The sequence below is a fragment of the Bufo bufo genome, chromosome 5 (assembly GCF_905171765.1).
Source record: "Bufo bufo chromosome 5, aBufBuf1.1, whole genome shotgun sequence".
NCBI classification, from domain to species: domain Eukaryota; kingdom Metazoa; phylum Chordata; class Amphibia; order Anura; family Bufonidae; genus Bufo; species Bufo bufo.
The window spans coordinates 565,208,689-565,222,086 of NC_053393.1; positions in this window are offsets into that span (position 1 = coordinate 565,208,689).

Consider the following 13,398-nt stretch of genomic DNA (forward strand, 5'->3'; position numbering starts at 1 on the left):
CTTCAGACATGGAGTTTAGCCTGCTCACAGTGAACTGTCTATTTCCCATACACCAGACGGACCTTTTCTATGTGTTATATACAGAGAGGTCCTCCTGCTGGTGAGGTCCTCTTCAGACATGGAGTTTAGCCTGCTCACAGTGAACTGTCTATTTCCCATACACCAGACGGACCTTTTTCTATGTGTTATATACAGAGAGGTTCCTCCTGCTAGTGAGGTCCTCTTCAGACATGGAGTTTAGCCTGCTCACAGTGAACGGTCTATTTCCCATACACCAGACGGACCTTTTCTATGTGTTATATACAGAGAGGTCCTCCTGCTGGTGAGGTCCTCTTCAGACATGGAGTTTAGCCTGCTCACAGTGAACTGTCTATTTCCCATACACCAGACGGACCTTTTCTATGTGTTATATACAGAGAGGTTCTCCTGCTGGTGAGGTCCTCTTCAGACATGGAGTTTAGCCTGCTCACAGTGAACGGTCTATTTCCCATACACCAGACGGACCTTTTCTATGTGTTATATACAGAGAGGTTCTCCTGCTGGTGAGGTCCTCTTCAGACATGGAGTTTAGCCTGCTCACAGTGAACTGTCTATTTCCCATACACCAGACGGACCTTTTCTATGTGTTATATACAGAGAGGTTCTCCTGCTGGTGAGGTCCTCTTCAGACATGGAGTTTAGCCTGCTCACAGTGAACTGTCTATTTCCCATACACCAGACGGACCTTTTCTATGTGTTATATACAGAGAGGTTCTCCTGCTGGTGAGGTCCTCTTCAGACATGGAGTTTAGCCTGCTCACAGTGAACTGTCTATTTCCCATACACCAGACGGACCTTTTCTATGTGTTATATACAGAGAGGTCCTCCTGCTGGTGAGGTCCTCTTCAGACATGGAGTTTAGCCTGCTCACAGTGAACTGTCTATTTCCCATACACCAGACGGACCTTTTCTATGTGTTATATACAGAGAGGTTCCTCCTGCTGGTGAGGTCCTCTTCAGACATGGAGTTTAGCCTGCTCACAGTGAACTGTCTATTTCCCATACACCAGACGGACCTTTTCTATGTGTTATATACAGAGAGGTCTCCTGCTGGTGAGGTCCTCTTCAGACATGGAGTTTAGCCTGCTCACAGTGAACTGTCTATTTCCCATACACCAGACGGACCTTTTCTATGTGTTATATACAGAGAGGTCCTCCTGCTGGTGAGGTCCTCTTCAGACATGGAGTTTAGCCTGCTCACAGTGAACTGTCTATTTCCCATACACCAGACGGACCTTTTCTATGTGTTATATACAGAGAGGTTCTCCTACTGTTGAGGTCCTCTTCAGAATGGAGTTTAGCCTGCTCACAGTGAACTGTCTATTTCCCATACACCAGACGGAACTTTTTCTATGTGTTATATACAGAGAGGTCCTCCTGCTGGTGAGGTCCTCTTCAGACATGGAGTTTAGCCTGCTCACAGTGAACTGTCTATTTCCCATACACCAGACGGACCTTTTCTATGTGTTATATACAGAGAGGTCTCCTGCTGGTGAGGTCCTCTTCAGACATGGAATTTAGCCTGCTCACTGTGAACTGTCTATTTCCCATACACCAGACGGACCTTTTCTATGTGTTATATACAGAGAGGTCCTCCTGCTGGTGAGGTCCTCTTCAGACATGGAGTTTAGCCTGCTCACAGTGAACTGTCTATTTCCCATACACCAGACGGACCTTTTCTATGTGTTATATACAGAGAGGTCTCCTGCTGGTGAGGTCCTCTTCAGACATGGAGTTTAGCCTGCTCACAGTAAACTGTCTATTTCCCATACACCAGACGGACCTTTTCTATGTGTTATATACAGAGAGGTCCTCCTGCTGGTGAGGTCCTCTTCAGACATGGAGTTTAGCCTGCTCACAGTGAACTGTCTATTTCCCATACACCAGACGGACCTTTTCTATGTGTTATATACAGAGAGGTCTCCTGCTGGTGAGGTCCTCTTCAGACATGGAGTTTAGCCTGCTCACAGTGAACTGTCTATTTCCCATACACCAGACGGACCTTTTCTATGTGTTATATACAGAGAGGTCCTCCTGCTGGTGAGATCCTCTTCAGACATGGAGTTTAGCCTGCTCACAGTGAACTGTCTATTTCCCATACACCAGACGGACCTTTTCTATGTGTTATATACAGAGAGGTCCTCCTGCTGGTGAGGTCCTCTTCAGACATGGAGTTTAGCCTGCTCACAGTGAACTGTCTATTTCCCATACACCAGACAGACCTTTTCTATGTGTTATATACAGAGAGGTTCTCCTACTGGTGAGGTCCTCTTCAGACATGGAGTTTAGCCTGCTCACAGTGAACTGTCTATTTCCCATACACCAGACGGACCTTTTTCTATGTGTTATATACAGAGAGGTCCTCCTGCTGGTGAGGTCCTCTTCAGACATGGAGTTTAGCCTGCTCACAGTGAACTGTCTATTTCCCATACACCAGACGGACCTTTTCTATGTGTTATATACAGAGAGGTTCTCCTGCTGGTGAGGTCCTCTTCAGACATGGAGTTTAGCCTGCTCACTGTGAACTGTCTATTTCCCATACACCAGACGGACCTTTTCTATGTGTTATATACAGAGAGGTCCTCCTGCTGGTGAGGTCCTCTTCAGACATGGAGTTTAGCCTGCTCACAGTGAACTGTCTATTTCCCATACACCAGACGGACCTTTTCTATGTGTTATATACAGAGAGGTTCTCCTGCTGGTGAGGTCCTCTTCAGACATGGAGTTTAGCCTGCTCACAGTGAACTGTCTATTTCCCATACACCAGACGGACCTTTTCTATGTGTTATATACAGAGAGGTCCTCCTGCTGGTGAGGTCCTCTTCAGACATGGAGTTTAGCCTGCTCACAGTGAACTGTCTATTTCCCATACACCAGACGGACCTTTTCTATGTGTTATATACAGAGAGGTCTCCTGCTGGTGAGGTCCTCTTCAGACATGGAGTTTAGCCTGCTCACAGTGAACTGTCTATTTCCCATACACCAGACGGACCTTTTCTATGTGTTATATACAGAGAGGTCCTCCTGCTGGTGAGGTCCTCTTCAGACATGGAGTTTAGCCTGCTCACAGTGAACTGTCTATTTCCCATACACCAGACGGACCTTTTCTATGTGTTATATACAGAGAGGTCCTCCTGCTGGTGAGGTCCTCTTCAGACATGGAGTTTAGCCTGCTCACAGTGAACTGTCTATTTCCCATACACCAGACGGACCTTTTCTATGTGTTATATACAGAGAGGTCCTCCTGCTGGTGAGGTCCTCTTCAGACATGGAGTTTAGCCTGCTCACAGTGAACTGTCTATTTCCCATACACCAGACGGACCTTTTCTATGTGTTATATACAGAGAGGTCCTCCTGCTGGTGAGGTCCTCTTCAGACATGGAGTTTAGCCTGCTCACAGTGAACTGTCTATTTCCCATACACCAGACGGACCTTTTCTATGTGTTATATACAGAGAGGTTCTCCTGCTGGTGAGGTCCTCTTCAGACATGGAGTTTAGCCTGCTCACAGTGAACTGTCTATTTCCCATACACCAGACGGACCTTTTCTATGTGTTATATACAGAGAGGTTCTCCTGCTGGTGAGGTCCTCTTCAGACATGGAGTTTAGCCTGCTCACAGTGAACTGTCTATTTCCCATACACCAGACGGACCTTTTCTATGTGTTATATACAGAGAGGTCCTCCTGCTGGTGAGGTCCTCTTCAGACATGGAGTTTAGCCTGCTCACAGTGAACTGTCTATTTCCCATACACCAGACGGACCTTTTCTATGTGTTATATACAGAGAGGTCCTCCTGCTGGTGAGGTCCTCTTCAGACATGGAGTTTAGCCTGCTCACAGTGAACTGTCTATTTCCCATACACCAGACGGACCTTTTCTATGTGTTATATACAGAGAGGTCCTCCTGCTGGTGAGGTCCTCTTCAGACATGGAGTTTAGCCTGCTCACAGTGAACTGTCTATTTCCCATACACCAGACGGACCTTTTCTATGTGTTATATACAGAGAGGTTCTCCTGCTGGTGAGGTCCTCTTCAGACATGGAGTTTAGCCTGCTCTCAGTGAACTGTCTATTTCCCATACACCAGACGGACCTTTTCTATGTGTTATATACAGAGAGGTCCTCCTGCTGGTGAGGTCCTCTTCAGACATGGAGTTTAGCCTGCTCACAGTAAACTGTCTATTTCCCATACACCAGACGGACCTTTTCTATGTGTTATATACAGAGAGGTCCTCCTGCTGGTGAGGTCCTCTTCAGACATGGAGTTTAGCCTGCTCACAGTGAACTGTCTATTTCCCATACCCCAGACGGACCTTTTCTATGTGTTATATACAGAGAGGTTCTCCTGCTGGTGAGGTCCTCTTCAGACATGGAGTTTAGCCTGCTCACAGTGAACTGTCTATTTCCCATACACCAGACGGACCTTTTCTATGTGTTATATACAGAGAGGTCTCCTGCTGGTGAGGTCCTCTTCAGACATGGAGTTTAGCCTGCTCACAGTGAACTGTCTATTTCCCATACACCAGACGGACCTTTTCTATGTGTTATATACAGAGAGGTCCTCCTGCTGGTGAGGTCCTCTTCAGACATGGAGTTTAGCCTGCTCACAGTGAACTGTCTATTTCCCATACACCAGACGGACCTTTTCTATGTGTTATATACAGAGAGGTTCTCCTGCTGGTGAGGTCCTCTTCAGTATGGAGTTTAGCCTGCTCACAGTGAACTGTCTATTTCCCATACACCAGACGGACCTTTTCTATGTGTTATATACAGAGAGGTTCTCCTGCTGGTGAGGTCCTCTTCAGACATGGAGTTTAGCCTGCTCACAGTGAACTGTCTATTTCCCATACACCAGACGGACCTTTTCTATGTGTTATATACAGAGAGGTCTCCTGCTGGTGAGGTCCTCTTCAGACATGGAGTTTAGCCTGCTCACAGTGAACTGTCTATTTCCCATACACCAGACGGACCTTTTCTATGTGTTATATACAGAGAGGTCCTCCTGCTGGTGAGGTCCTCTTCAGACATGGAGTTTAGCCTGCTCACAGTGAACTGTCTATTTCCCATACACCAGACGGACCTTTTCTATGTGTTATATACAGAGAGGTCTCCTGCTGGTGAGGTCCTCTTCAGACATGGAGTTTAGCCTGCTCACAGTGAACTGTCTATTTCCCATACACCAGACGGACCTTTTCTATGTGTTATATACAGAGAGGTCCTCCTGCTGGTGAGGTCCTCTTCAGACATGGAGTTTAGCCTGCTCACAGTGAACTGTCTATTTCCCATACACCAGACGGACCTTTTCTATGTGTTATATACAGAGAGGTTCTCCTGCTGGTGAGGTCCTCTTCAGACATGGAGTTTAGCCTGCTCACAGTGAACTGTCTATTTCCCATACACCAGACGGACCTTTTCTATGTGTTATATACAGAGAGGTCTCCTGCTGGTGAGGTCCTCTTCAGACATGGAGTTTAGCCTGCTCACAGTGAACTGTCTATTTCCCATACACCAGACGGACCTTTTCTATGTGTTATATACAGAGAGGTTCTCCTGCTGGTGAGGTCCTCTTCAGACATGGAGTTTAGCCTGCTCACAGTGAACTGTCTATTTCCCATACACCAGACGGACCTTTTCTATGTGTTATATACAGAGAGGTTCTCCTGCTGGTGAGGTCCTCTTCAGACATGGAGTTTAGCCTGCTCACAGTGAACTGTCTATTTCCCATACACCAGACGGACCTTTTCTATGTGTTATATACAGAGAGGTTCTCCTGCTGGTGAGGTCCTCTTCAGACATGGAGTTTAGCCTGCTCACAGTGAACTGTCTATTTCCCATACACCAGACGGACCTTTTCTATGTGTTATATACAGAGAGGTTCTCCTGCTGGTGAGGTCCTCTTCAGACATGGAGTTTAGCCTGCTCACAGTGAACTGTCTATTTCCCATACACCAGACGGACCTTTTCTATGTGTTATATACAGAGAGGTTCTCCTGCTGGTGAGGTCCTCTTCAGACATGGAGTTTAGCCTGCTCACAGTGAACTGTCTATTTCCCATACACCAGACGGACCTTTTCTATGTGTTATATACAGAGAGGTTCTCCTGCTGGTGAGGTCCTCTTCAGACATGGAGTTTAGCCTGCTCACAGTGAACTGTCTATTTCCCATACACCAGACGGACCTTTTCTATGTGTTATATACAGAGAGGTTCTCCTGCTGGTGAGGTCCTCTTCAGACATGGAGTTTAGCCTGCTCACAGTGAACTGTCTATTTCCCATACACCAGACGGACCTTTTCTATGTGTTATATACAGAGAGGTTCTCCTGCTGGTGAGGTCCTCTTCAGACATGGAGTTTAGCCTGCTCACAGTGAACTGTCTATTTCCCATACACCAGACGGACCTTTTCTATGTGTTATATACAGAGAGGTTCTCCTGCTGGTGAGGTCCTCTTCAGACATGGAGTTTAGCCTGCTCACAGTGAACTGTCTATTTCCCATACACCAGACGGACCTTTTCTATGTGTTATATACAGAGAGGTTCTCCTGCTGGTGAGGTCCTCTTCAGACATGGAGTTTAGCCTGCTCACAGTGAACTGTCTATTTCCCATACACCAGACGGACCTTTTCTATGTGTTATATACAGAGAGGTTCTCCTGCTGGTGAGGTCCTCTTCAGACATGGAGTTTAGCCTGCTCACAGTGAACTGTCTATTTCCCATACACCAGACGGACCTTTTCTATGTGTTATATACAGAGAGGTTCTCCTGCTGGTGAGGTCCTCTTCAGACATGGAGTTTAGCCTGCTCACAGTGAACTGTCTATTTCCCATACACCAGACGGACCTTTTCTATGTGTTATATACAGAGAGGTTCTCCTGCTGGTGAGGTCCTCTTCAGACATGGAGTTTAGCCTGCTCACAGTGAACTGTCTATTTCCCATACACCAGACGGACCTTTTCTATGTGTTATATACAGAGAGGTCCTCCTGCTGGTGAGGTCCTCTTCAGACATGGAGTTTAGCCTGCTCACAGTGAACTGTCTATTTCCCATACACCAGACGGACCTTTTCTATGTGTTATATACAGAGAGGTCTCCTGCTGGTGAGGTCCTCTTCAGACATGGAGTTTAGCCTGCTCACAGTGAACTGTCTATTTCCCATACACCAGACGGACCTTTTCTATGTGTTATATACAGAGAGGTTCTCCTGCTGGTGAGGTCCTCTTCAGACATGGAGTTTAGCCTGCTCACAGTGAACTGTCTATTTCCCATACACCAGACGGACCTTTTCTATGTGTTATATACAGAGAGGTTCTCCTGCTGGTGAGGTCCTCTTCAGACATGGAGTTTAGCCTGCTCACAGTGAACTGTCTATTTCCCATACACCAGACGGACCTTTTCTATGTGTTATATACAGAGAGGTCTCCTGCTGGTGAGGTCCTCTTCAGACATGGAGTTTAGCCTGCTCACAGTGAACTGTCTATTTCCCATACACCAGACGGACCTTTTCTATGTGTTATATACAGAGAGGTCCTCCTGCTGGTGAGGTCCTCTTCAGACATGGAGTTTAGCCTGCTCACAGTGAACTGTCTATTTCCCATACACCAGACGGACCTTTTCTATGTGTTATATACAGAGAGGTTCTCCTGCTGGTGAGGTCCTCTTCAGACATGGAGTTTAGCCTGCTCACAGTGAACTGTCTATTTCCCATACACCAGACGGACCTTTTCTATGTGTTATATACAGAGAGGTTCTCCTGCTGGTGAGGTCCTCTTCAGACATGGAGTTTAGCCTGCTCACAGTGAACTGTCTATTTCCCATACACCAGACGGACCTTTTCTATGTGTTATATACAGAGAGGTTCTCCTGCTGGTGAGGTCCTCTTCAGACATGGAGTTTAGCCTGCTCACAGTGAACTGTCTATTTCCCATACACCAGACGGACCTTTTCTATGTGTTATATACAGAGAGGTCCTCCTGCTGGTGAGGTCCTCTTCAGACATGGAGTTTAGCCTGCTCACAGTGAACTGTCTATTTCCCATACACCAGACGGACCTTTTCTATGTGTTATATACAGAGAGGTTCTCCTGCTGGTGAGGTCCTCTTCAGACATGGAGTTTAGCCTGCTCACAGTGAACTGTCTATTTCCCATACACCAGACGGACCTTTTCTATGTGTTATATACAGAGAGGTTCTCCTGCTGGTGAGGTCCTCTTCAGACATGGAGTTTAGCCTGCTCACAGTGAACTGTCTATTTCCCATACACCAGACGGACCTTTTCTATGTGTTATATACAGAGAGGTCCTCCTGCTGGTGAGGTCCTCTTCAGACATGGAGTTTAGCCTGCTCACAGTGAACTGTCTATTCCCATACACCAGACGGACCTTTTCTATGTGTTATATACAGAGAGGTCCTCCTGCTGGTGAGGTCCTCTTCAGACATGGAGTTTAGCCTGCTCACAGTGAACTGTCTATTTCCCATACACCAGACGGACCTTTTCTATGTGTTATATACAGAGAGGTTCTCCTGCTGGTGAGGTCCTCTTCAGACATGGAGTTTAGCCTGCTCACAGTGAACTGTCTATTTCCCATACACCAGACGGACCTTTTCTATGTGTTATATACAGAGAGGTCTCCTGCTGGTGAGGTCCTCTTCAGACATGGAGTTTAGCCTGCTCACAGTGAACTGTCTATTTCCCATACACCAGACGGACCTTTTCTATGTGTTATATACAGAGAGGTTCTCCTGCTGGTGAGGTCCTCTTCAGACATGGAGTTTAGCCTGCTCACAGTGAACTGTCTATTTCCCATACACCAGACGGACCTTTTCTATGTGTTATATACAGAGAGGTCCTCCTGCTGGTGAGGTCCTCTTCAGACATGGAGTTTAGCCTGCTCACAGTGAACTGTCTATTTCCCATACACCAGACGGACCTTTTCTATGTGTTATATACAGAGAGGTTCTCCTGCTGGTGAGGTCCTCTTCAGACATGGAGTTTAGCCTGCTCACAGTGAACTGTCTATTTCCCATACACCAGACGGACCTTTTCTATGTGTTATATACAGAGAGGTCCTCCTGCTGGTGAGGTCCTCTTCAGACATGGAGTTTAGCCTGCTCACAGTGAACTGTCTATTTCCCATACACCAGACGGACCTTTTCTATGTGTTATATACAGAGAGGTTCTCCTGCTGGTGAGGTCCTCTTCAGACATGGAGTTTAGCCTGCTCACAGTGAACTGTCTATTTCCCATACACCAGACGGACCTTTTCTATGTGTTATATACAGAGAGGTCCTCCTGCTGGTGAGGTCCTCTTCAGACATGGAGTTTAGCCTGCTCACAGTGAACTGTCTATTTCCCATACACCAGACGGACCTTTTCTATGTGTTATATACAGAGAGGTCCTCCTGCTGGTGAGGTCCTCTTCAGACATGGAGTTTAGCCTGCTCACAGTGAACTGTCTATTTCCCATACACCAGACGGACCTTTTCTATGTGTTATATACAGAGAGGTCCTCCTGCTGGTGAGGTCCTCTTCAGACATGGAGTTTAGCCTGCTCACAGTGAACTGTCTATTTCCCATACACCAGACGGACCTTTTCTATGTGTTATATACAGAGAGGTTCTCCTGCTGGTGAGGTCCTCTTCAGACATGGAGTTTAGCCTGCTCACAGTGAACTGTCTATTTCCCATACACCAGACGGACCTTTTCTATGTGTTATATACAGAGAGGTTCTCCTGCTGGTGAGGTCCTCTTCAGACATGGAGTTTAGCCTGCTCACAGTGAACTGTCTATTTCCCATACACCAGACGGACCTTTTCTATGTGTTATATACAGAGAGGTTCTCCTGCTGGTGAGGTCCTCTTCAGACATGGAGTTTAGCCTGCTCACAGTGAACTGTCTATTTCCCATACACCAGACGGACCTTTTCTATGTGTTATATACAGAGAGGTCCTCCTGCTGGTGAGGTCCTCTTCAGACATGGAGTTTAGCCTGCTCACAGTGAACTGTCTATTTCCCATACACCAGACGGACCTTTTCTATGTGTTATATACAGAGAGGTTCTCCTGCTGGTGAGGTCCTCTTCAGACATGGAGTTTAGCCTGCTCACAGTGAACTGTCTATTTCCCATACACCAGACGGACCTTTTCTATGTGTTATATACAGAGAGGTCCTCCTGCTGGTGAGGTCCTCTTCAGACATGGAGTTTAGCCTGCTCACAGTGAACTGTCTATTTCCCATACACCAGACGGACCTTTTCTATGTGTTATATACAGAGAGGTCTCCTGCTGGTGAGGTCCTCTTCAGACATGGAGTTTAGCCTGCTCACAGTGAACTGTCTATTTCCCATACACCAGACGGACCTTTTCTATGTGTTATATACAGAGAGGTCCTCCTGCTGGTGAGGTCCTCTTCAGACATGGAGTTTAGCCTGCTCACAGTGAACTGTCTATTTCCCATACACCAGACGGACCTTTTCTATGTGTTATATACAGAGAGGTTCTCCTGCTGGTGAGGTCCTCTTCAGACATGGAGTTTAGCCTGCTCACAGTGAACTGTCTATTTCCCATACACCAGACGGACCTTTTCTATGTGTTATATACAGAGAGGTTCTCCTGCTGGTGAGGTCCTCTTCAGGAATGGAGTTTAGCCTGCTCACAGTGAACTGTCTATTTCCCATACACCAGACGGACCTTTTCTATGTGTTATATACAGAGAGGTTCTCCTGCTGGTGAGGTCCTCTTCAGACATGGAGTTTAGCCTGCTCACAGTGAACTGTCTATTTCCCATACACCAGACGGACCTTTTCTATGTGTTATATACAGAGAGGTCTCCTGCTGGTGAGGTCCTCTTCAGACATGGAGTTTAGCCTGCTCACAGTGAACTGTCTATTTCCCATACACCAGACGGACCTTTTCTATGTGTTATATACAGAGAGGTCCTCCTGCTGGTGAGGTCCTCTTCAGACATGGAGTTTAGCCTGCTCACAGTGAACTGTCTATTTCCCATACACCAGACGGACCTTTTCTATGTGTTATATACAGAGAGGTCCTCCTGCTGGTGAGGTCCTCTTCAGACATGGAGTTTAGCCTGCTCACAGTGAACTGTCTATTTCCCATACACCAGACGGACCTTTTCTATGTGTTATATACAGAGAGGTCCTCCTGCTGGTGAGGTCCTCTTCAGACATGGAGTTTAGCCTGCTCACAGTGAACTGTCTATTTCCCATACACCAGACGGACCTTTTCTATGTGTTATATACAGAGAGGTCTCCTGCTGGTGAGGTCCTCTTCAGACATGGAGTTTAGCCTGCTCACAGTGAACTGTCTATTTCCCATACACCAGACGGACCTTTTCTATGTGTTATATACAGAGAGGTCTCCTGCTGGTGAGGTCCTCTTCAGACATGGAGTTTAGCCTGCTCACAGTGAACTGTCTATTTCCCATACACCAGACGGACCTTTTCTATGTGTTATATACAGAGAGGTTCTCCTGCTGGTGAGGTCCTCTTCAGACATGGAGTTTAGCCTGCTCACAGTGAACTGTCTATTTCCCATACACCAGACGGACCTTTTCTATGTGTTATATACAGAGAGGTTCTCCTGCTGGTGAGGTCCTCTTCAGACATGGAGTTTAGCCTGCTCACAGTGAACTGTCTATTTCCCATACACCAGACGGACCTTTTCTATGTGTTATATACAGAGAGGTTCTCCTGCTGGTGAGGTCCTCTTCAGACATGGAGTTTAGCCTGCTCACAGTGAACTGTCTATTTCCCATACACCAGACGGACCTTTTCTATGTGTTATATACAGAGAAGTTCTCCTGCTGGTGAGGTCCTCTTCAGACATGGAGTTTAGCCTGCTCACAGTGAACTGTCTATTTCCCATACACCAGACGGACCTTTTCTATGTGTTATATACAGAGAGGTCCTCCTGCTGGTGAGGTCCTCTTCAGACATGGAGTTTAGCCTGCTCACAGTGAACTGTCTATTTCCCATACACCAGACGGACCTTTTCTATGTGTTATATACAGAGAGGTCCTCCTGCTGGTGAGGTCCTCTTCAGACATGGAGTTTAGCCTGCTCACGTCTATTTCCCATACACCAGACGGACCTTTTCTATGTGTTATATACAGAGAGGTCCTCCTGCTGGTGAGGTCCTCTTCAGACATGGAGTTTAGCCTGCTCACAGTGAACTGTCTATTTCCCATACACCAGACGGACCTTTTCTATGTGTTATATACAGAGAGGTCCTCCTGCTGGTGAGGTCCTCTTCAGACATGGAGTTTAGCCTGCTCACAGTGAACTGTCTATTTCCCATACACCAGACGGACCTTTTCTATGTGTTATATACAGAGAGGTCTCCTGCTGGTGAGGTCCTCTTCAGACATGGAGTTTAGCCTGCTCACAGTGAACTGTCTATTTCCCATACACCAGACGGACCTTTTCTATGTGTTATATACAGAGAGGTTCTCCTGCTGGTGAGGTCCTCTTCAGACATGGAGTTTAGCCTGCTCACAGTGAACTGTCTATTTCCCATACACCAGACGGACCTTTTCTATGTGTTATATACAGAGAGGTTCTCCTGCTGGTGAGGTCTTCTTCAGACATGGAGTTTAGCCTGCTCACTGTGAACTGTCTATTTCCCATACACCAGACGGACCTTTTCTATGTGTTATATACAGAGAGGTCCTCCTGCTGGTGAGGTCCTCTTCAGACATGGAGTTTAGCCTGCTCACAGTGAACTGTCTATTTCCCATACACCAGACGGACCTTTTCTATGTGTTATATACAGAGAGGTCCTCCTGCTGGTGAGGTCCTCTTCAGACATGGAGTTTAGCCTGCTCACAGTGAACTGTCTATTTCCCATACACCAGACGGACCTTTTCTATGTGTTATATACAGAGAGGTTCTCCTGCTGGTGAGGTCCTCTTCAGACATGGAGTTTAGCCTGCTCACAGTGAACTGTCTATTTCCCATACACCAGACGGACCTTTTCTATGTGTTATATACAGAGAGGTTCTCCTGCTGGTGAGGTCCTCTTCAGGTATGGAGTTTAGCCTGCTCACAGTGAACTGTCTATTTCCCGTACACCAGACGGACCTTTTCTATGTGTTATATACAGAGAGGTCCTCCTGCTGGTGAGGTCCTCTTCAGACATGGAGTTTAGCCTGCTCACAGTGAACTGTCTATTTCCCATACACCAGACAGACCTTTTCTATGTGTTATATACAGAGAGGTCCTCCTGCTGGTGAGGTCCTCTTCAGACATGGAGTTTAGCCTGCTCACAGTGTAATGTCTATTTCCCATACACCAGACGGACCTTTTCTATGTGTTATATACAGAGAGGTCTCCTGCTGGTGAGGTCCTCT